Source organism: Pelobates fuscus, chromosome 3 (assembly GCF_036172605.1).
Source record: "Pelobates fuscus isolate aPelFus1 chromosome 3, aPelFus1.pri, whole genome shotgun sequence".
Taxonomy (NCBI): domain Eukaryota; kingdom Metazoa; phylum Chordata; class Amphibia; order Anura; family Pelobatidae; genus Pelobates; species Pelobates fuscus.
Window position 1 is genome coordinate 286,920,514 of NC_086319.1, and position 22,231 is coordinate 286,942,744.

Genomic DNA, 22,231 nt, shown 5'->3' on the forward strand with positions numbered 1-22,231 from the left:
TGTCTGCAAGCGTCTGGGTGTCAGGCCTTCAGCGTGTACTCTGCCAACCTCAGCAAGTGCATTTGCCACTCATATATGGTGTCACTATAGTGTGCCTTTAAAAACAAAAACAGTTTTTCACTGTAAGCTAATAGCAGTTAGTTGTCTGCAAGCGTCTGGGTGTCCGGCCTTCAGCGTGTACTGTGCCAACCTCAGCAAGTGCATTTGCCACTCATATCTGGTGTGACTATAGTGTGCCTTTAAAAACAAAAAAAGTTTTTCACTGTAAGCTAATAGCAGTCAGTGTCCTTAAAGCGGGTGTCAGGCCTTCAGCGTGTGCTCTGCCAACCTCTGCCAGTCCACTTTGCCACTCATATCTGGTGTCACAATAGCGTGCATTTAAAAACAAAAAACTTTTTCACTGTTATAGATTGAATAGCAGTTACTTGTCTTCAAGCGGGTGTGTCAGGCCAACAGCGAGAACTCTGCCAACCTCTGCCAGTGCATTTGCCACTCATATCTGGTGTCACTATAGTGTGCCTTTAAAAACAAAAAAAGTTTTTCACTGTAAGCTAATAGCAGTTAGTTGTCTGCAAGCGTCTGGGTGTCAGGCCTTCAGCGTGTACTGTGCCAACCTCAGCAAGTGCATTTGCCACTCATATCTGGTGTGACTATAGTGTGCCTTTAAAAACAAAAAAAGTTTTTCACTGTAAGCTAATAGCAGTCAGTGTCCTTAAAGCGGGTGTCAGGCCTTCAGAGTGTGCTCTGCCAACCTCTGCCAGTCCACTTTGCCACTCATATCTGGTGTCACAATAGCGTGCATTTAAAAACAAAAAACTTTTTTCACTGTTATAGATTGAATAGCAGTTACTTGTCTTCAAGCGGGTGTGTCAGGCCAACAGCGAGAACTCTGCCAACCTCTGCCAGTGCACATTGGCACTCATATCTGGTGTCAAAATAGCGTGCATTTAAAAACAAACAACTTCTTTCACTGTTATTGTCAGGGTACCTGAGGTCTCTACCTCCGAGAGAGGTAGAGACTTAGACGTTTATCCGTCCGGACGCCATGTTTCTCTTGTTCCTCGCGGTCGACCCGTTCACATAAACGCCGGCCGCGAGGGAGTTACTTCCTTATGTAGCATGGTGCCCAGAGACCGACGTCATGACGCCAATCCGGAACGACCTGTCACTCAATCCGTTGGAGACCAATCAGGACTCGTCGGAGGCGTGTCTATCCTCTCTAGCCAGGGTATTTAAACATACTTCGCCCTGTTGCTCATTGCCCTGTCGTGGTTCTAGCCTGTCTAGTCACACAGTGCTCTGGTGTTTTTCAGTTATCCTTTTGGTTACGACCCGGCTTGTTTGACTTACTCTGTTTACCTCTGTTATCCTTGACCCGGCTTGTTACTCGCTTACCTGTCCTCTCGTTCCCTCGACCTCGGCTTGTCTCTGACCATTCTCTATACTCTCTGTACGTTAGTCCGGCCATTCTAAGGTCCGTTATACGTACCCTGTACCTGTTTGTACTTTGCGTGTTGGATCCCTGACCCGATCCTGACACTACGACAGGGCCAATGGATCCTGCAGGTACAAACAGTCAGGTTTGTCCCTCTGATTCCAGGTTTGATGCCATGGAACACAGAATGGACCAAATGGCCTTAGCACTACAGGCGTTATTATCTTGTGCTAATAACCCACCAGAGGAAACGCGTACTACTCCAATTTCCTCTGTAAATTCAGGCCTAGAGGTAGCCACTGTAGGTGCCTCTTCCCGTATTACCCCACCAGTACGTTATGGTGGTTCACCGGAGAAGTGTCGTGGTTTTTTAAACCAGATCAGTATTCATTTTGAATTGCAACCTCGCTCCTATCCTACCGATAGGGCAAAGGTTGGATTTATTATCACCTTACTCATTGAGAAAGCTCTGAGATGGGCCAACCCATTATGGGAGAACGATAACCCGTTGGTATATAATTATAATGCCTTTGTAGCTGCCTTTAGAAGAACTTTTGACCCGCCTGGTAGGAAGGTCAATGCAGCCAGATTACTGTTGCGCCTGAGACAGGAGAACCGAACACTTGTGGATTATGCACTAGAGTTCAGGTCTCTGGCGGCAGAAGTCAAGTGGAATGAGCAGGCTTATGTAGATGTATTTTTGAACGGGTTATCAGATGTTATCCTTGACGAAGTTGCTACTAGGGAGCTGCCTGAGAATTTAGAGGACTTAATTTCGTTCATTTCTCGCATTGATGAGCGATTATGAGAGAGACAGAACACTCGAGAGAGGAATCTTAGACCTACCTTTAAGTTAGCACCCGCATTTCAAAGTCCTGATTCCAATACCTCACTGTTTCCTGAACCTATGCAGATAGGCAATACTCGCCTTTCAGAGGAGGAGAAACAGTACAGGAGAAGGGAGGGATTATGTATGTATTGTGGAGTCAGAGGTCACTTGCGCCTGAATTGTCCTATTCGCTCGGGAAACGCCCGCACCTAAGTTTCTCTAGAGGACAGGCCTTGGGTGTTTCTATTTTGTCCTCTACTCATGATTATAAAAATCACAGGTTGCTGTTACCAGTTTCTTTAACGTGGGAGAAGGGAGTGCTAAAGACCATGGCCTTGATAGATTCCGGTGCTGCTGAGAATTTTATCGACCAAGCCTTTGCTACTAAACACACTATCCCATCCCAGTTAAGAAAGATACCTTTGGCCGTTGAGGCCATAGATGGTAGACCGCTACTCGAGCCTGTTATCTCGCGTGAGACTATACCTATTAACTTAACTGTTGGTATCTTACACGAGGAGAACTTATCACTTATGCTCATTTCGTCTCCTTCTGTTCCCATAGTTCTGGGGTACCCATGGTTAAGGAGACATAATCCTATTATCGATTGGGAGTTAGGGGAGATACTCTCATGGGGTCAGGGTTGTCAGCAGAGGTGTTTACGCAGGGTATCCCCATTGGCTGTAATTAACACACCAGACAGCTCTACCCAGTCTAAGGGGATACAGATACCTCCTCTATACCTGGATTTAAAAGCAGTGTTCGACAAGAAGAACGCTGATACGCTACCCCCACACAGGACATTTGATTGTAAAATTAATCTATTGCCTGGTACCATGCCGCCCAGGGGTCATGTATACCCTCTATCCACTAAAGAGAATGCTGTTTTAGAGGAGTATATTCAGGAGAATTTAGACAAGGGATTCATTAGGAGATCTTCCTCTCCTGCCGGGGCTGGATTTTTTTTTGTTAAAAAGAAGGATGGTTCACTCAGACCTTGCATCGATTACCGAGGTTTGAATAAAATAACCATCAGAAATGCCTATCCTATTCCCCTGATTACCGAGCTCTTTGACCGGTTAAAGGATTCTAAAATTTTCACCAAGTTGGATCTCAGAGGGGCATATAACTTGGTGAGAATTCAGCAAGGCCACGAGTGGAAGACAGCGTTTAATACCCGCTATGGTCATTATGAGTACACGGTCATGCCCTTTGGTCTTTGCAACGCACCTGCAGTTTTTCAAGATTTGATTAACGAAGTTCTTAGGGAATTCCAACATGATTGTATTATTGTCTACCTGGATGACATACTCATACACTCTAGAGAGATTGAGACTCACCATAGACAAGTCAGAAAGGTGTTACACAAACTTCTGCAACACGGTTTATACTGTAAGTTGGAGAAATGCAGTTTTGACCAGACCCAGATAGACTTTCTGGGATACGTGATTTCTGGGGAGGGCTTTAAGATGGATCCTGACAAACTCCAGTCTATTCTAGATTGGCCATTGCCTAAGGGACTCAAGGCTATTCAGAGGTTTATTGGGTTCTCCAATTATTATAGGCGCTTCATTAAGGGTTACTCGTCTATTATTGCGCCCATTACCAATATGACCAAACAGGGGGCGGATACTAAGACGTGGTCTACTGAAGCTCTCGTTGCTTTCAAGAATCTCAAAGAACTTTTTGCCTCTGCTCCAATTTTAGTCCATCCTGATACGACTTTGCCGTTTCTACTCGAGGTCGATGCCTCTGAGACAGGAGTAGGTGCGGTTCTGTCACAAAGGTTAGGGGTGGATAAACCACTACACCCGTGTGTTTTTTTTTCCAAGAAACTTTCTGGGCCTGAGAGCAGATATGACATCGGAGACAGGGAACTGTTAGCGGTCATTAAAGCCTTAAAGGAGTGGAGACATTTATTGGAGGGGACCTTACACCCTATTACTATTTTGACGGACCACAAAAACTTGTCCTACATTGGGGAGGCCAAGCGTCTGTCTTCTAGGCAAGCGCGTTGGTCCTTATTCCTGACTCACTTCAATTATGTGCTGACTTACAGACCTGGTTCTAAGAACTCTAAAGCCGATGCTTTATCTCGCCAATATGAACCTTCTACTATACCGGAACCGGTTCTTTCTTCTATAGTTCCGAAATGCAATATTGTTGCTAATACGAATCTCAGGATTCACTCCCCGTTACTGGCCAAGATCATTAAGCTGCAACATCTAGCACCTAAACAGACTCCTGCGGGTCGACATTTCGTTCCTTCTGCTCTTCAACTGGAACTGTTGCAGTGTCTCCATAACAGCAAGATGGCGGGACATCCTGGTATTCGCAAAACATTTGCTTTGATCTCCAAAGACTTCTGGTGGCCTGCTTTACGTAAAGATACCAAAGATTTCATCGCTGCTTGTGAGGTTTGTACTAAAACCAAACAACCCCATACACTCCCTTGTGGATTCCTGCATCCCTTAGAGGTTCCAGAGAAACCATGGTCCTGTTTGGCCATGGACTTTATTGTCAATCTACCTATCTCTAAAAAACGGACTGTTATTCTCACCGTGGTTGACAGATTCACTAAGATGGCTCACTTCATTCCTCTGCCTAAACTACCGTCTTCTCCCGAATTGGCAGAGATATTCGCTAGGGAGATTTTTCGTCTACATGGGATACCCTCCCAAATTGTATCTGACAGAGGCTCTCAATTTATTTCCCGATTTTGGAGGGCCTTCTGTTCACAACTAGGTATCAAGTTGAACTTTTCTTCTGCCTATCATCCTCAGTCTAACGGAGCTGCTGAACGTACCAACCAGAAAATTGAACAATATTTACGATGTTTTGTTTCCGAACACCAGGACGATTGGGTCGGTTTGATTCCTTGGGCGGAGTTTGCACACAACAATCTCGTCTGCGATTCTACTCATTCAAGCCCCTTCTTCATGAATTATGGCTTTCATCCGTCTATTCTTCCTTCGGCTTCTCCTTCCCAGGGGGTGCCGTCGGTTGATGTTCATGTGGCCAATTTGAGGAAGTTGTGGGACCAAACTCGACAAATCCTTATGCACAACTCTATGCTGGTTAAGAAACACGCTGATAAACGTAGAAGGGCGGCTCCGGTCTTTGTTCCAGGTGATAGGGTATGGCTGAGCACAAGGAACATCCGTTTAAAAGTGCCCTCCATGAAGTTCGCTCCCCGTTATATTGGTCCTTACAGGGTACTGACTCGAATCAATCCAGTTGCGTACCGTCTAGCTCTTCCTACTACCTTACGCATCCCTAACTCGTTTCATGTTTCATTGCTGAAACCACTTATATGCAACAGATTTTCCTCCACAACAGCCCCTCCTCGCTCTGTTCAGGTGGAGGGTCAGGAGGAGTATGAGGTTAACTCTATTATTGATTCTCGAATCTCACGGGGGAAGGTTCAATATCTGGTCGATTGGAAGGGTTATGGTCCTGAAGAGAGGAGTTGGGTACCTCAAGAGGATGTTCATGCTCCTCGTCTCCGCAGGGCGTATCACTCCCGCTTCCCATCTCGTCCCGGTTCCTTCCGCCCGGTGGGCGTATCTGAGAGGGGGGGTACTGTCAGGGTACCTGAGGTCTCTACCTCCGAGAGAGGTAGAGACTTAGACGTTTATCCGTCCGGACGCCATGTTTCTCCTGTTCCTCGCGGTCGACCCGTTCACATAAACGCCGGCCGCGAGGGAGTTACTTCCTTATGTAGCATGGTGCCCGAAGAACCGACGTCATGACGCCAATCCGGAACGACCTGTCACTCAATCCGTTGGAGACCAATCAGGACTCGTCGGAGGCGTGTCTATCCTCTCTAGCCAGGGTATTTAAACATACTTCGCCCTGTTGCTCATTGCCCTGTCGTGGTTCTAGCCTGTCACACAGTGCTCTGGTGTTTTTCAGTTATCCTTTTGGTTACGACCCGGCTTGTTTGACTTACTCTGTTTACCTCTGTTATCCTTGACCCGGCTTGTTACTCGCTTACCTGTCCTCTCGTTCCCTCGACCTCGGCTTGTCTCTGACCATTCTCTATACTCTCTGTACGTTAGTCCGGCCATTCTAAGGTCCGGTATACGTACCCTGTACCTGTTTGTACTTTGCGTGTTGGATCCCTGACCCGATCCTGACAGTTATAGATTGAATAGCAGTTAGTTGTCTTCAAGTGGGTGTGTCAGGCCTACCGCGTGTACTCTGCCAACCTCTGCCACTGCACAGTGCCACTCATATCTGGTCTATGTATCAGGCAGGCAGCATTACACACATGGACGTACGGTGTGATGATGATGATGTTGTACCCGCTGCTACTTCCTTTGCTGAGTTGTCAGATACAAGTGAAGCGGTTGATGATGACGATGCGTCCATGGATGTCACGTGGGTGCCTGCTCGGCAAGAAGAAGAACAGGGCGAAAGTTCAGATGGGGAGACAGAGAGGAGGAGGAGGAGACGAATTGGAAGCAGGGGGAGGTCGTCGCAAGGAGCTAGTGGCATAGTCAGACAGCATGCATTGGCACCCGGGGTCAGGCCGACAGCACGCCAATCAACGCATGCTGTGTCCACCACCAGAATGCCGTCATTGCAGAGCTCAGCAGTGTGCCATTTTTTTTGTGTGTCTGCCTCTGACAACAGCGATGCCATTTGCAACCTGTGCCAAAAGAAACTGAGTCATGGGAAGTCCAACACCCACCTAGGTACAACTGCTTTGCGTAGGCACATGATCGCACATCACAAACGCCTATGGGATCAACAAATGAGTACAAGCAGCACACAAACTCAAAGCCGCCATCCTCCTCCTGGTCCAGCATCTTCAGCCACGTCAACCACTGCTGTCCTCCTTGCCCCCTCTCAACCATCCGCCACTCCGTCTCTCGCCTTGAGCAGATCCCGCTCATCTGCCCACAGTCAGGTGTCTGTCAAGGACATGTTTGAGCGTAAGAAGCCAATGTCACAAAGTCACCCCTTTGCCCGGCGTGTGACAGTTGGCTTGTCCGAACTATTATCCCGCCAGCATTTTTCGTTGATATGCATTTTTATTTCTTCTTAGATAACAAAAAAAATTCTGAGACGACATTGGCAGGGCTATTCACTTGTGTGATCTGTCATGAATTGTCATTTTAATGTTAATTTGAAATGTGGGGCACAAGAACTTGAATAGAAAACATCTTTAAGCCAACTATGTTTTCACTAAGCTTAGTGAATAACTAACATTAACGAGTCGGATTAACCGCACTCTGCACTCGAGGTATGATCTGTTTAAATGACCCCACTCGGGCCCTAAATGGTAAAACGTTTCACATGGGCATACGAAAGGTACACATGGCAATTAAAATCAGAAAATATGTAAAACATTTTTAGATATACTGGAAATTAGTACACCAATACGATTAAGCACGTTGATTAATAAAATAAAGAAATGTTAATATATCAAAGCGGCTTGAGAAAATATATGTTTAAAAAGATACAAAAATATCAAAATCTGCTTATAAAAAAGAAATACTGCCTTAAAATTCAAAATGCAAGTATGAATATTAGCACATACAAGGTATCTACCGAATGTGAAAACTGTTATTTAGCTTTTCTGGCAACTAAAACTAACATACTACAGAATATAAGAATAAAAAGGTATAAACAATATACCAGCGAGTGGAGCGCTATAATGAATATTAATATAAATAATGGGGGGGTATACTCACCCCTCCAACATAGTGATACAATGTGTCCAAACGTACATACAAAGTAAAACAACAAAAAGAGAGAATATAGTGCAGATGGTTTACAAAAATAAAAAATGAATAATAGTAGCAATTGGTTGAAACCACTCATGTGATTGGTTTCAACCAATTGCTACTATTATTCATTTTTTATTTTTGTAAACCATCTGCACTATATTCTCTCTTTTTGTTGTTTTACTTTGTATGTACATTTGGACACATTGTATCACTATGTTGGAGGGGTGAGTATACCCCCCCATTATTAATATTAATATTCATTATAGCGCTCCACTCGCTGGTATATTGTTTATACCTTTTTATTCTTATATTTTGCACTTTATTGTGGATTAATGTATTCCACTTTTTGTGTTGAGCTGCTTTTATTCAGGCACTTTAGTATATCACTCACTATCTCAGTAAGGGATAGTTATTGTTTTCTTTGTGTGTAACATACTACAGAGTTTACTATATGCAGTGCAATATCTAAAGGAAGTACTGGCTAAAAAAATCAATGCAAAACTAGCAAAGTTGTAAAAAACTGTATTAAGTCGGTTGTTTTCTTTTTATCTGGTGAATAAAATGTTTCTACATTATATCACACAGCTATTTGTCGTCTTCAAAAAATTCTTCTTGTGGTTTTGTCTTTCTGTACTTTCAGGATTCATGTTTGCACGTTTTTTTTCAGAATTTGCCAGGAATCTATATTTGAAGTTGTTCCCCTCCTCTTGACACGATCAATGACCTGAGAGTCTCCGTAAGCAGGGTTGACCTGTTAGTCCCGTTTTCCATTCAAGTTGCACATGATGTCCCGGCTGGGTTTCTAGGGACAAATGTTGGAGCCTCGGCGTTGCCCCAATATGAAGGGAGCGTGGAATTTGTTGGAGGCTTCGATGTGAGTAGCGAGTCCGGGGGGAGACCCAGTTGCCCCAGGATTCCCTCTGCCTCCTGCATGTTGCATACGGTATGCCTGGCATACGCATGGCGACTTCTCGCTTTAGTAGTTAGGACACGCCCCCCTAGCCCGCCAGCTTTTACCATACAAGCTGGTGGAGTCTGAGGCATTCAAAAAATTTGTAGCTATTGGGACACCGCAGTGGAAGGTACCCGGACAAAATTTATTTTCACAAAAGGCAATCCCCAACCTGTACTCGATTGTGCAAAAGGAAGTAATGGCATGTCTGGCACACAGTGTTGGGGCAAGGGTCCATCTTGCCACTGATACCTGGTCTGCAAAGCATGGTCAGGGCAGGTACATCACCTACACTGCGAATTGGGTAAACCTGCTGACGTCTGCCAAGCATGGAATGCGTGGCTCTGCAGAGGAGTTGGTGACACCGCCACGACTTGCAGGTAGGCCTGCTGCCACCTCCTCTACTCCTCCTACTCCATCCTCTTCCATAACCACCTCGGCTGAGTCCTCTTCTGCTGCTGCGTCTTGCTCCACAACAACGGCAACCCCCCCCCCCAGCTCCCCAGGTTCTATTCCACATCCCTATTCTTCTCTGTGTCAGTGTGTATCAGGGGCTCTGAGGACAGGTGTCAATCCATATCTGCCAAGTGACCCTATATAGGGGGAACAGTCTCTATTCTGCTCTGTGGCAGTGTGTATCATGGTCTCTAAGGACAGGTGTCAATCCATACCTGCCAAGTGACCCTATGTAGGGGGAACAGTCTCTATTCTGCTCTGTGTCAGTGTGTATCAGGGTCCCTGAAGACAGGTGTCAATCCATATCTGCCAAGTGACCCTATGTAGGGGGAACAGTCTCTATTCTGCTCTGTGTCAGTGTATATCATGGTCTCTGATGACAGGTGTCAATCCATACCTGCCAAGTGACCCTATGTAGGGGGAACAGTCTCTATTCTGCTCTGTGTCAGTGTGTATCATGGTCTCTGAGGACAGGTGTCAATCCGTATCTGCCAAGTGACCCTATGTAGGAGGAACAGTCCCTATTCTGTTCTGTGTCAGTGTGTATCTATGAGTCAGTGTGGGTCTATGAGGACAGGTGTCAATTCATATGTCAAGGTGTCAATCCATATGTCAAGGTGTCAATATGTCATATGTAGTGATGTCGCGAACACGAAATTTCCGGTTCGCGAACGGCGAACAGGAACTTCCGCAAACGTTCGCGAACCGGCGAACCGCCATTGACTTCAATAGGCAGGCGAATTTTGAAACCCACAGGGACTGTTTCTGGCCACAAAAGTGATGGAAAAGTTGTTTCATGGGGACTAACACCTTGACTGTGGCATGCCGGAGGGGGATCCATGGCAAAACTCCCATGGAAAATTACACAGTTGATGCAGAGTCTGGTTTTAATCCTTAAAGGGCAGAAATCACCTAACATTCCTAAATCGCAATGGATATGGATTGATACCTGACATATGACCTATTGACACCTTGACATATGGATTGACACCTTGACATATGGATTGACACCTGTCCTCAGAGACCCTGATACACACTGACACAGAGCAGAATAGGGACTGTTCCCCTTACATAGGGTCACTTGGCAGGTATGGATTGACACCTGTCTTTGACACACTGACAAAGAGCAGAATAGAGACTGTTCCCCCTACATAGGGTCACTTGGCAGGTATGGATTGACACCTGTCCTCAAAGCCCATGGTACACACTGACACAGAGCAGAATAGAGACTGTTCCCCGTCCTCAGAGCCCATGATACACACTGACACAGAGCAGAATAGAGACTGTTCCCCCTACATAGGGTCACTTGGCATGTATGGATTGACACCTGTCTTCAAAGCCCCTGATACACACTGACACAGAGCAGAATAGGGACTGTTCCCCCTACATAGGGTCACTTGGCAGGTATGGATTGACACCTGTCCTCAAAGCCCCTGATACACACTGACACAGAGCAGAATAGAGACTGTTCCTCGTCCTCAGAGCCCATGATACACACTGACACAGAGCAGAATAGAGACTGTTCCCCCTACATAGGGTCACTTGGCAGGTATGGATTGACACCTGTCCTCAAAGCCCCTGATACACACTGACACAGAGCATAATAGGGACTGTTCCCTTTACATAGGGTCACTTGGAAGGTATGGATTGACACCTGTCCTCAAAGCCCCTGATACACACTGACACAGAGCAGAATAGAGACTGTTCCCCGTCCTCAGAGCCCATGATACACACTGACACAGAGCAGAATAGAGACTGTTCCCCCTACATAGGGTCACTTGGCAGATATGGCGTGGTCGTGGGAGGAGGAGGATGACTTTCACCACTTCCCCTTTTAGATTCCCGTTGTGCTGTGACATCACTCTTATATGTTGTGTAAAGCATACTTTTTCATTTATTTTGAAAATGCTGCATCCTTTCCGACTTGTAATTCGGTAACATTTCCACCACTGTCTGCTTATACCGGGGGTCTAGTAGCGTGGACACCCAGCACAGGTCGTTCTCCTTCAGCCTTTTTATACGAGGGTCCCTCAACAGGCACGACAGCATGAAAGACCCCATTTGCACAAGGTTGGATGCCGAGCTACTCATTTCCCATTCCTCCTCCTCACACAGAGCAGAATAGGGACTGTTCCCCCTACATAGGGTCACTTGGCAGGTATGGATTGACACCTGTCCTCAAAGCCCCTGATACACACTGACACAGAGCAGAATACGGACTGTTCCCCCTACATTGGGTCACTTGGCAGATATGGATTGACACCTGTCCTCAAAGCCCATGATACACACTGACAAAAAGCAGAATAGAGACTGTTCCCCGTCCTCAGAGACCATGATACACACTGACACAGAGCAGAATAGAGACTGTTCCCCCTACATAGGGTCACTTGGCAGATATGGATTGACACCTGTCCTCAGAGACCATGATACACACTGACAAACAGCAGAATAGGGATGTGGAATAGCACCTGGGGAGCTGGGGGGGTGCCGTTGATGTGGAGCAAGACACAGCAGTAGAAGAGGACTCAGCCGAGGAGGTTATGGAAGAGGATGGAGTAGAGGAGATGGCAGCAGGCCTGCCTGCAAGTCGTGGCGGTGTCACCAACTCCTCTGCAGAGCCACGCATTCCATGCTTGGCAGCCGTCAGCAGGTTTACACAATGCGCAGTGTAGGTGATATACCTGCCCTGAGAATGCTTTGCAGACCAGGTATCAGAGGTCAGATGGACCCTTGCCCCAACACTGTGTGCCAGACGTGCCATTACTTCCTTTTGCACAATCGCGTACAGGTTGGGGATTGCCTTTTTTGAAAATAAATTTCGGCCGGGTACCTTCCACTGCGGTGTCCCAATAGCTACAAATTTTTTGAACGCCTCAGACTCCACCAGCTTGTATGGTAAAAGCTGGCGGGCTAGGGGAGCGTGTCCTAACTACTGAAGCGAGAAGTCGCCATGCGTACGCCAGGCATACCGAACGCAACATGCAGAAGGCAGAGGGAATCCTGGGGCAACTGGGTTTCCCCCCGGACTCGCTACTCACATCGAAGCCTCCAACAAACTCCACGTTCCCTCCATATTGGGGCAACGCCGAGGCTCCAACATTTGTCCCTGGAATCCTAGCCGGGACATCATGAACAACTTGAATGGAAAACGGGACTAACAGGTCAACCCTGCTTACGGAGACTCTCAGGTCATTGATCGTGGCAAGAGAAGGGGAACAACTTCAAAAATAGATTCCTGGCAAATTCTTAAAAATAACGTGCAAACATGAATCCGGAAAGTACAGAAAGTACAGTGCTTAATCGTATTGGTGTACTAATTTCCAGTATATTTAAAAATGTTTTACATATTTTCTGATTTTAATTGCCATGTGTACCTTTCGTATGCCCATGTGAAACGTTTTACCATTTAGGGCCCGAGTGGGGTCATTTAAACAGATCATACCTTGAGTGCAGAGTGCGTTTAATCCGACTCGTTAATGTTAGTTATTCACTAAGCTTAGTGAAAACATAGTTGGCTTAAAGATGTTTTCGATTCAAGTTCAAATGACAATTCATGACAGATCACACAAGTGAATAGCCCTGCCAATGTCGTCTCAGCATTTTTTGGTTATCTAAGAAGAAATAAAAATGCATATCAACGAAAAATGCTGGCGGGCTAATAGTTTGGACAAGCCAACTGTCACACGCTGGGCAAGGGGGTGACTTTGTGACATTGGCTTCTTACACGCAAACATGTCCGTGACAGACACCTGACTGTGGGCAGATGGGCGGGAACTGCTCGAGGCGAGAGACGGAGTGGCGGATGGTTGAGAGGGGGCAAGGAGGACAGCAGTGGTTGACGTGGCTGAAGATGCTGGACCAGGAGGAGGATGGCGGCTTTGAGTTTGTGTGCTGCTTGTACTCATGTGTTGAAACCATAGGCGTTTGTGATGTGCGATCATGTGCCTACGCAAAGCAGTTGTACCTAGGTGGGTGTTGGACTTCCCACGACTCAGTTTCTTTTGGCACAGGTTGCAAATGGCATCGCTGTTGTCAGAGGCAGACACACAAAAAAATGCCACACTGCTGAGCTCTGCAATGACGGCATTCTGGTGGTGGACACAGCATGCGTTGATTGGCGTGCTGTCGGGCTGACCCCGGGTGCCGATGCATGCTGTCTGACTAAGCCACTAGCTCCTTGCGACGACCTCCCCCTGCTTTCAACTCGTCTCCTTCTCCTCTCTGTCTCCCCATCTGAACTTTCCCCCTGTTTTTCTTCTCTTCTAGCGGGCACCCACGTGACATCCATGGACGCATCGTCATCATCAACCGCTTCACTTGTATCTGACGCTGAAAGAAGGCCTGACACACCCGCTTTAAGAACACTGACTGCTATTAGCTTACACTGGAAAACATTTTTTCTTTGTAAAAGCATGCTATAGAGACACCAGATATGAGTGCCAACTGTCAAAGTACACTGGCAGGGGTCTGCAGGGCACACACTGAAGGCCTGACACACCCGCTTTAAGGACACTGACTGCTATTAGCTTACACTGGAAAACTTTTTTTCTTTGTAAAAGCACGCTATAGAGACACCAGATATGAGTGGCAACTGTCAAAGTACACTGGCAGGGGTCTGCAGGGCGCACGCTAAAGGAAGGCCTGACACACCCGCTTTAAGGACACTGACTGCTATTAGCTTACACTGGAAAACTTTTTTTCTTTGTAAAAGCACGCTATAGAGACACCAGATATGAGTGGCAACTGTCAAAGTACACTGGCAGGGGTCTGCAGGGCACACGCTGAAGGAAGGCCTGACACACCCGCTTTAAGGACACTGACTGCTATTAGCTTACACTGGAAAACTTTTTTCTTTGTAAAAGCACACTATAGAGACACCAGATATGAGTGGCAACTGTCAAAGTACACTGGCAGGGGTCTGCAGGGCACACGCTGAAGGAAGGCCTGACACACCCGCTTTAAGGACACTGACTGCTATTAGCTTACACTGGAAAACATTTTTTCTTTGTAGAAGCACGCTATAGAGACACCAGATATGAGTGGCAACTGTCAAAGTACACTGGCAGGGGTCTGCAGGGCACACGCTGAAGGAAGGCCTGACACACCCGCTTTAAGGACACTGACTGCTATTAGCTTACACTGGAAAAAAAAATTCTTTGTAAAAGCACGCTATAAAGACACCAGATATGAGTGGCAACTGTAAAAGTACACTGCAGGGGTCTGTAGGGCACACGCTGAAGGAAGGCCTGACACACCCGCTTTAAGGACACTGACTGCTATTAGCTTACACTGGAAAACTTTTTTCTTTGTAAAAGCACACTATAGAGACACCAGATATGAGTGGCAACTGTCAAAGTACACTGGCAGGGGTCTGCAGGGCACACGCTGAAGGAAGGCCTGACACACCCGCTTTAAGGACACTGACTGCTATTAGCTTACACTGGAAAACATTTTTTTCTTTGTAAAAGCACGCTATAGAGACACCAGATATGAGTGGCAACTGTCAAAGTACACTGGCAGGGGTCTGCAGGGCACACGCTGAAGGAAGGCCTGACACACCCGCTTTAAGGACACTGACTGCTATTAGCTTACACTGGAAAAAAAAAATTATTTGTAAAAGCACGCTATAGAGACACCAGATATGAGTGGCAACTGTCAAAGTACACTGGCAGGGGTCTGCAGGGCACACGCTGAAGGAAGGCCTGACACACCCGCTTTAAGGACTCTGACTGCTATTAGCTTACACTGGAAAACTTTTTTTCTTTGTAAAAGCACGCTATAGAGACACCAGATATGAGTGGCAACTGTCAAAGTACACTGGCAGGGGTCTGCAGGGCACACGCTGCAGGAAGGCCTGACACATCCGCTTTAAGGACACTGACTGCTATAAGCTTACACTGGAAAACTTTTTTTCTTTGCAAAAGCACGCTATAGAGACACCAGATATGAGTGGCAACTGTCAAGGTACACTGGCAGGGGTCTGCAGGGCACACGCTGAAGGCCTGACACACCCGCTTTAAGGACACTGACTGCTATTAGCTTACACTGGAAAACTTTTTTTCTTTGTAAAAGCACGCTATACAGACACCAGATATGAGTGGCAACTGTCAAAGTACACTGGCAGGGGTCTGCAGGGCACACGCTGAAGGAAGGCCTGACACACCCGCTTTAAGGACACTGACTGCTATTAGCTTACACTGTAAAACTTTTTTTCTTTGCAAAAGCACACTATAGAGACACCAGATATGAGTGGCAACTGTCAAAGTACACTGGAAGGGTCTGCAGGGCACACGCTGAAGGAAGGCCTGACACACCCACTTTAAGGACACTGACTGCTATTAGCTTACACTGGAAAACTTTTTTTCTTTGTAAAAGCACGCTATAGAGACACCAGATATGAGTGGCAACTGTCAAAGTACACTGGCAGGGGTCTGCAGGGCACACGCTGCAGGAAGGCCTGACACACCCGCTTTAAGGACACTGACTGCTATAAGCTTACACTGGAAAACTTTTTTTCTTTGCAAAAGCACGCTATAGAGACACCAGATATGAGTGGCAACTGTCAAGGTACACTGGCAGGGGTCTGCAGGGTACACGCTGAAGGCCTGACACACCCGCTTTAAGGACACTGACTGCTATTAGCTTACACTGGAAAACTTTTTTTCTTTGTAAAAGCACGCTATAGAGACACCAGATATGAGTGGCAACTGTCAAAGTACACTGGCAGGGGTCTGCAGGGCACACGCTGAAGGAAGGCCTGACACACCCGATTTAAGGACACTGACTGCTGTTAGCTTACACTGGAAAACTTTTTTCTTTGCAAAAGCACGCTATAGAGACACCAGATATGAGTGGCAACTGTCAAAGCACGCTGGCAGGGGTCTGCAGGGCACACGCTGAAGGAAGGCCTGACACACCCGCTTTAAGGACACTGACTGCTATTAGCTTACACTGGAAAACTTTTTTTCTTTGTAAAAGCACGCTATAGAGACACCAGATATGAGTGGCAACTGTCAAAGTACACTGGCACGGGGTCTGCAGGGCACACGTTGAAGGAAGGCCTGACACACCCGCTTTAAGGACACTGACTGCTATTAGCTTACACTGGAAAACTTTTTTTCTTTGTAAAATCACACTATAGAGACACCAGATATGAGTGGTGGCACTGACTGGGCAAATGAGCACAGTATCCACTGTGAGCCTGACACAGAAGCTGGCAGGCAACTAACTGCTATTGAATCTATTACAGTGAAAAAAACAATTATCTTTTTAAATGTCAAGCATAAGCTATTGTGAAACCAGATATTAGTGGTGGCACTGGGCAAATGGGCACAGTATCCACTGAGCCTGACACAGAAGCTGGCAGACAACTAACTGCTCTTCAATCTATTACAGTGAAAAAAGTTTTTTTTCTTTTTAAATGTCAAGCTTAAGCTATTGTGACACCAGTGAGTGAGTGGTGGCACTGGGCAAATGGGCACAGTATGCACTGTGAGCCTGACACAGAAGCTGTCAGGCAGGCAACTGCAATTACATTACACAGAAAAAAAAAAAAGCAGACTGATGTTCTAGCCCTAAAAAGGGCTTTTTGGGGTGCTGTTCTTACAGCAGAGATCAGATGAGTCCTTCAGGACTGTAGTGGACACTGAATACCCTAGCCTAGCTATCAATTTCCCTATCTAATCAGCAGCAGCTACACTTTCCCTCCTCTCACTAAGCATGCAGCTTCAGAATGAATCTAAAATGGATGCTGGGAGGGAGGTGGGATGGTGTGGAAGGGAGGGTCTGCTGCTAATTTTCTGGAATGTGTCTGCTGACCGTGAGGCACAGGGTCAAAGTTTGCTTAATGATGACAAATAGGGGGCGGATCGAACCGCCCCTGTGTTCGCCCGCGGTGACGAACGTGAACACGCTATGTTCGCCGGGAACTATTCGCGGGCGAACAGTTCGGTACATCACTAATTAACAACAATGGTATTATTTTAACTTCAGAATTCAGCAAGAATTTTTTTTACTTTTTAGACTTACACATTTTTATACAAGATGGCATTATTCATACAAAAAGTTTTTATAAAAAGGTCTGTACCAACACTAGCATTGATAAAACAAGCTGCCCCCATAGACCATGGTTAGACGGAATACCCTAGAGTAAATTTTTACGTCTCAGAAGGAACTGTTCACGCAAAGTAGATTTTAAAGAACAAGCCCAGAACCTTGAAGAAAAATGTATTGATAAAATCCTATACATATACATTTTAAGTTTAACTCTCATTCATACATATTTTTTTATTTAAAAAAACAGCTATAATTAACTGTACATACTTTCTTAGTTTTTTTGTTTTATGTATCTACAGTCTTATATATAACTTGATTTTATATTTATTTTAACATTCTGTAAATCCTATAATGGTCTACAGTTTTAAGTGTATATATTTTTATGTATATGTATATCCCTGTGCAATGCATTCTCAGCTGTTGCTAACCCCACTCACAATGCCTATCCTTATTCCAAGGGCATATTGAGTCTGCCCATCTGATCATAATCCCTATTGTTAGATAAATTGTTTTGCTTTTGTTTGTCTTGGAGGAATGGGATGGTTTGAATTTGCAGCCCTCAAGGTTTGAGCATATTCTGCTGGTGGTACATAGGCCCACTGAGCTGTTTTTCCAGGTTAAATTTACATTTGCTGAGTCCACTATGTAACATTGTTTTTATCGGTTTTAGTTTATCTACTTCTTGTTAATATGTCCTTTGACCTTTGAAACATGTCATGTGACCTCATTTAGGGTCAAAGGTCAAATAAGACACCATTTTCAATTTGCTGCTTGTTTGGACCCTATATAAACCCACATGTGCAAGGCTAATACTATGTACACTTAAAGAAGCCCCTTGTTGCAAAACGTGTTGTGGACTTTTAATTTGTTTTACTACTGTGTTAATAAAGGTATTTTGGCTACTTTTACATTGAGTGTGCCATTTTACTCTTTTTACTCCGTTATTATTCTTTTATTATTTTATTGCCTGGTATCCTGATTTTACTCCTAGCAAGAACTACTCAAGAAATCCTTAGGTAGGGATTATTCCAGCCGCGCCCTATCCATAGAGCAGTTTGTCTTCTCTGGCAAATGTGAGTAATATTCTCTAATTTATTCTTCTGGTTGATTTTATATAGTGAGCACTATTGTTGTTTCTTTCTATTTTTTGGCCCACACGTCATTGAAACCATTCTTCATGTATCCTATAAGTGGGGATTGTACCACTGTACACCTTTCATACTAGAGTTGGTTCAAAGCTCTAAAAAATGTAGGACCATATATACTTTTTATTGTTATTTTTATATTTTCTGGACATACTGCTCCATTACTGGATTAGTGCATACTGAATAGCACACTCTACAATCAAGACCTCTCTGCAGCAGAAATATTTACCCTCCTCGACTGATGCGATTGGGGGAACTTCCTGAAAACTGAGGAAGTTCCATTGCAGCCAATCCTGCCAACCAAAAAAACGCAATCACATAACTCGGATTGGCGTGATTGACAGATTACCTGCAGGAGGACTGCCTGGGTTTTCAGGCAGATCCCCCAACATATAATGAATTAAATTATCTAATTATGCACAAATAATAAATAAATATACCTTAGAATGATATATATATATATATATATATATATATATATATACATATATACAGTTGCAAGAAAAAGTATGTGAACCCTTTGGAATGATATGGATTTCTGCACAAATTGGTCATAAAATGTGATCTGATCATCATCTAAGTCACAACAATAGACAATCACAGTCTACTTAAACTAATAACACACAAAGAATGAAAAGTTGCCATGTTTTTATAGAACACACCATGTAAACATTCACAGTGCAGGTGGAAAAAGTATGTGAACCCTTGGATTTAATAACTGGTTGAACCTCCTTTGGCAGTAATAACTTCAACCAAACGTTTCCTGTAGTTGCAGATCAGACGTGCACAACGGTCAAGAGTAATTCTTGACCATTCCTCTTTACAGAACTGTTTCAGTTCAGCAATATTCTTGGGAGGTCTGGTGTGAATCGCTTTCTTAAGGTCATGCCACAGCATCTTAATCGGGTTGAGGTCAGGACTCTGACTGGGCCACTTCAGAAGGCGTATTTTCTTCTGTTTAAGCCATTGTGTTGTTGATTTACTTCTATGCTTTGGGTCATTGTCCTGTTGCAACACCCATCTTCTGTTGAACTTCAGCTGGTAGACAGATGGCCTTAAGTTCTCCTGCAAAATGTCTTTATAAACTTGGGAATTTATTTTTCCTTCGTTGATAGCAATCCGTCCAGGCCCTGACACAGCAAAGCAACCCCAAACCATGATGCTTCTAAGTGTCTGTGGTTGGAGATATTCTTGAGAGTTTTACAGAAGCTTCAACTGTCTAAGAGTTGTGCTAAGAGTTTTCTTTTTTACTGTTACAGGTAAGATTCATCTGTAGGAAAAGGTTACTGATTGCACAAGGTTTGATTTCCTGTTGGTAATTATAAGGCATTTGATTTGATTAGTTAGCTACTTGCTATTGATTGCTGTGTAAATTAGCTATTGTTTGCAAATAAGCAGAGGCCTACCCAGGTGTTAAACATTCCTAGTGGGAGGTGATTTTAGGAGTATATAAGAGTTGTTGTCATTAGCTTGGCTAATATAGCTTGGTTGCTTCATCTAAGTGTTGCTTCTAAGTGTCTGTGGTTGGAGATATTCTTGAGATAACCTGGAGGTAATCTGAGGTATTCAGGATTATAAATAAAAAGTTAAGATTCGTTTGATTTAAATTATTCATCTCATTGGAATGGCAGACTTAGTTCAGTGTAATAGTTGCTATGCATTTGTTTCGCGTTCAACTTTTTGGAGGTTTGGTTGTTGTCTAATCTGTAGACAGTTCTCTATCTTGCAGCAGGAGATTGTATTTTTGAAGTCTGAGATTTGTAAATTATCTGGTAAACAAACTCAGGCTGGAACTGCTGCAAAGCCACTGCCACAGAGACATACTAGGAATGGCAGATGGATTACTGTAGGATCTGGTAGACTTAGAGTTGTGGATAAAAGGCATATTGCACAGTCTGTTGTTCTACATAATTCATTTTCTGCACTTTCAGAGTGTAATGGTGTCATGGAGACAGGCACTGAGGCTAGTGGTGTTGTGCAGAGAGGCACTGAGGCTAGTGGTGTTGTGCAGAGAGGCACTGAGGCTAGTGGTGTTGTGCAGAGAGGCACTGAGGCTAGTGGTGTTGTGCAGAGAGGCACTGAGGCTAGTGGTGTTGTGCAGAGAGGCACTGAGGCTAGAGGTGTTGTGGAGAGAGGCACTGAGGCTGGTGCTGTTGTGGAGAGAGGCATTGAGGCCAGTGGTGTTGTGCAGAGAGGCACTGAGGCTAGTGGTGTTGTGCAGAGAGGCTTGAAGACTATGGTGAGGCCTAATAGAAAGCAGTTGTTGTTGGGGGATTCCATCATAAGAGGTGTGGAGATGGACAATGGTGGTCTTGTGAGGTGTCTTCCCGGAGCTACTGCTCACAGAGACAGGAGACGTATCTGTAATGTTGTTAAGCAAGCAAAGCAGGAAGGGGAATTGGATGTACTTGTCCATTTAGGGACAAATGACTTGGCTTGCAATGAGGTTTCAGAGGTTAAGGAAGTTTTTAGTGTTTTTGCCAATGATATACGGCAGGTTGCTTCCACACTGTCATTCTCTGAAGTTCTGCCTGTGCATAACACTCAGAATGACAGGCGGATGCGTATTAGGGACTTTAACTTGTGGCTTGGTGAATGGTGTCGGGAGCAAGGATTTGGCTTTATTGCTCATGGTAGCTCTGTTTGGAATGGAAATAAACTGTACAAAAAAGATGGTTTGCATCTTTCTCAAAAGGGAACAAATGTTCTCAGTGAGCAGTTCAGAGGTTTTGCTAGGATGTATTTAAACTAGGAGGGGGGGGGGGCAAAAGGGTGATAAAACATCAATCCAATTGTCCCCCAAAACAAGGACAGAAGGTGCCTGTAGCAAGTGTGTTAAAAAATGATAAGCTTATTGTCATGTCTACAAATGCTCGCAGTTTAGGGAATAAGATCCATGAACTTGTGGCAATAATGGCAACTGATAGTGTAGATTTAGTCGCTGTTACTGAGACATGGTATAATGAAAAAAATGACTGGGACATAGCAATACCAGGGTACTCTTTATATAGAAAAGACAGGGAAGGCAAGAAAGGGGGAGGGTGGCCCTGTATGTGAAGGATAGCATAAAATCTAGCCTAATAAAGGTTAGTGAGACGAACATAGAGTCCATTTGGGTTACGTTAGAATTTGGTAATCACACAGTAATTCGTGTAGGTGTGATTTATAGGCCCCCAGGACAAATTGAAGAGTTAGATAATCTACTAGTTGAAGAAATAGCTAAAATGACAATGAAGGGGGAAGTTATCACCATGGGTGACTTTAATCTTCCTGATGTGAATTGGAAAACAAAAATAGCTACTTGTGCCAGAAGCACACATATTCTAAACTCCCTACTGGGATTGTCTCTAAAACAAGTCGTTGAGGAGCCAACTCGTAAAGAGGCCAAACTAGATTTAGTGTTAACAAATGGAGATTTGGTATCAGATATTACTGTAGTTGAAAGTTTAGGATCCAGTGATCATCAGTCAGTGTGGTTTAATATAAGAACAGTGACTGAGTCACACCACACAAAAACAAAAGTTTTAGACTTTAGAAAAACAGACTTTTCTAAAATTAGAATATGTGTAAAGGAGTCATTATCAGACTGGAGCAACTTAAATGGAGTCCAAAAGAAATGGG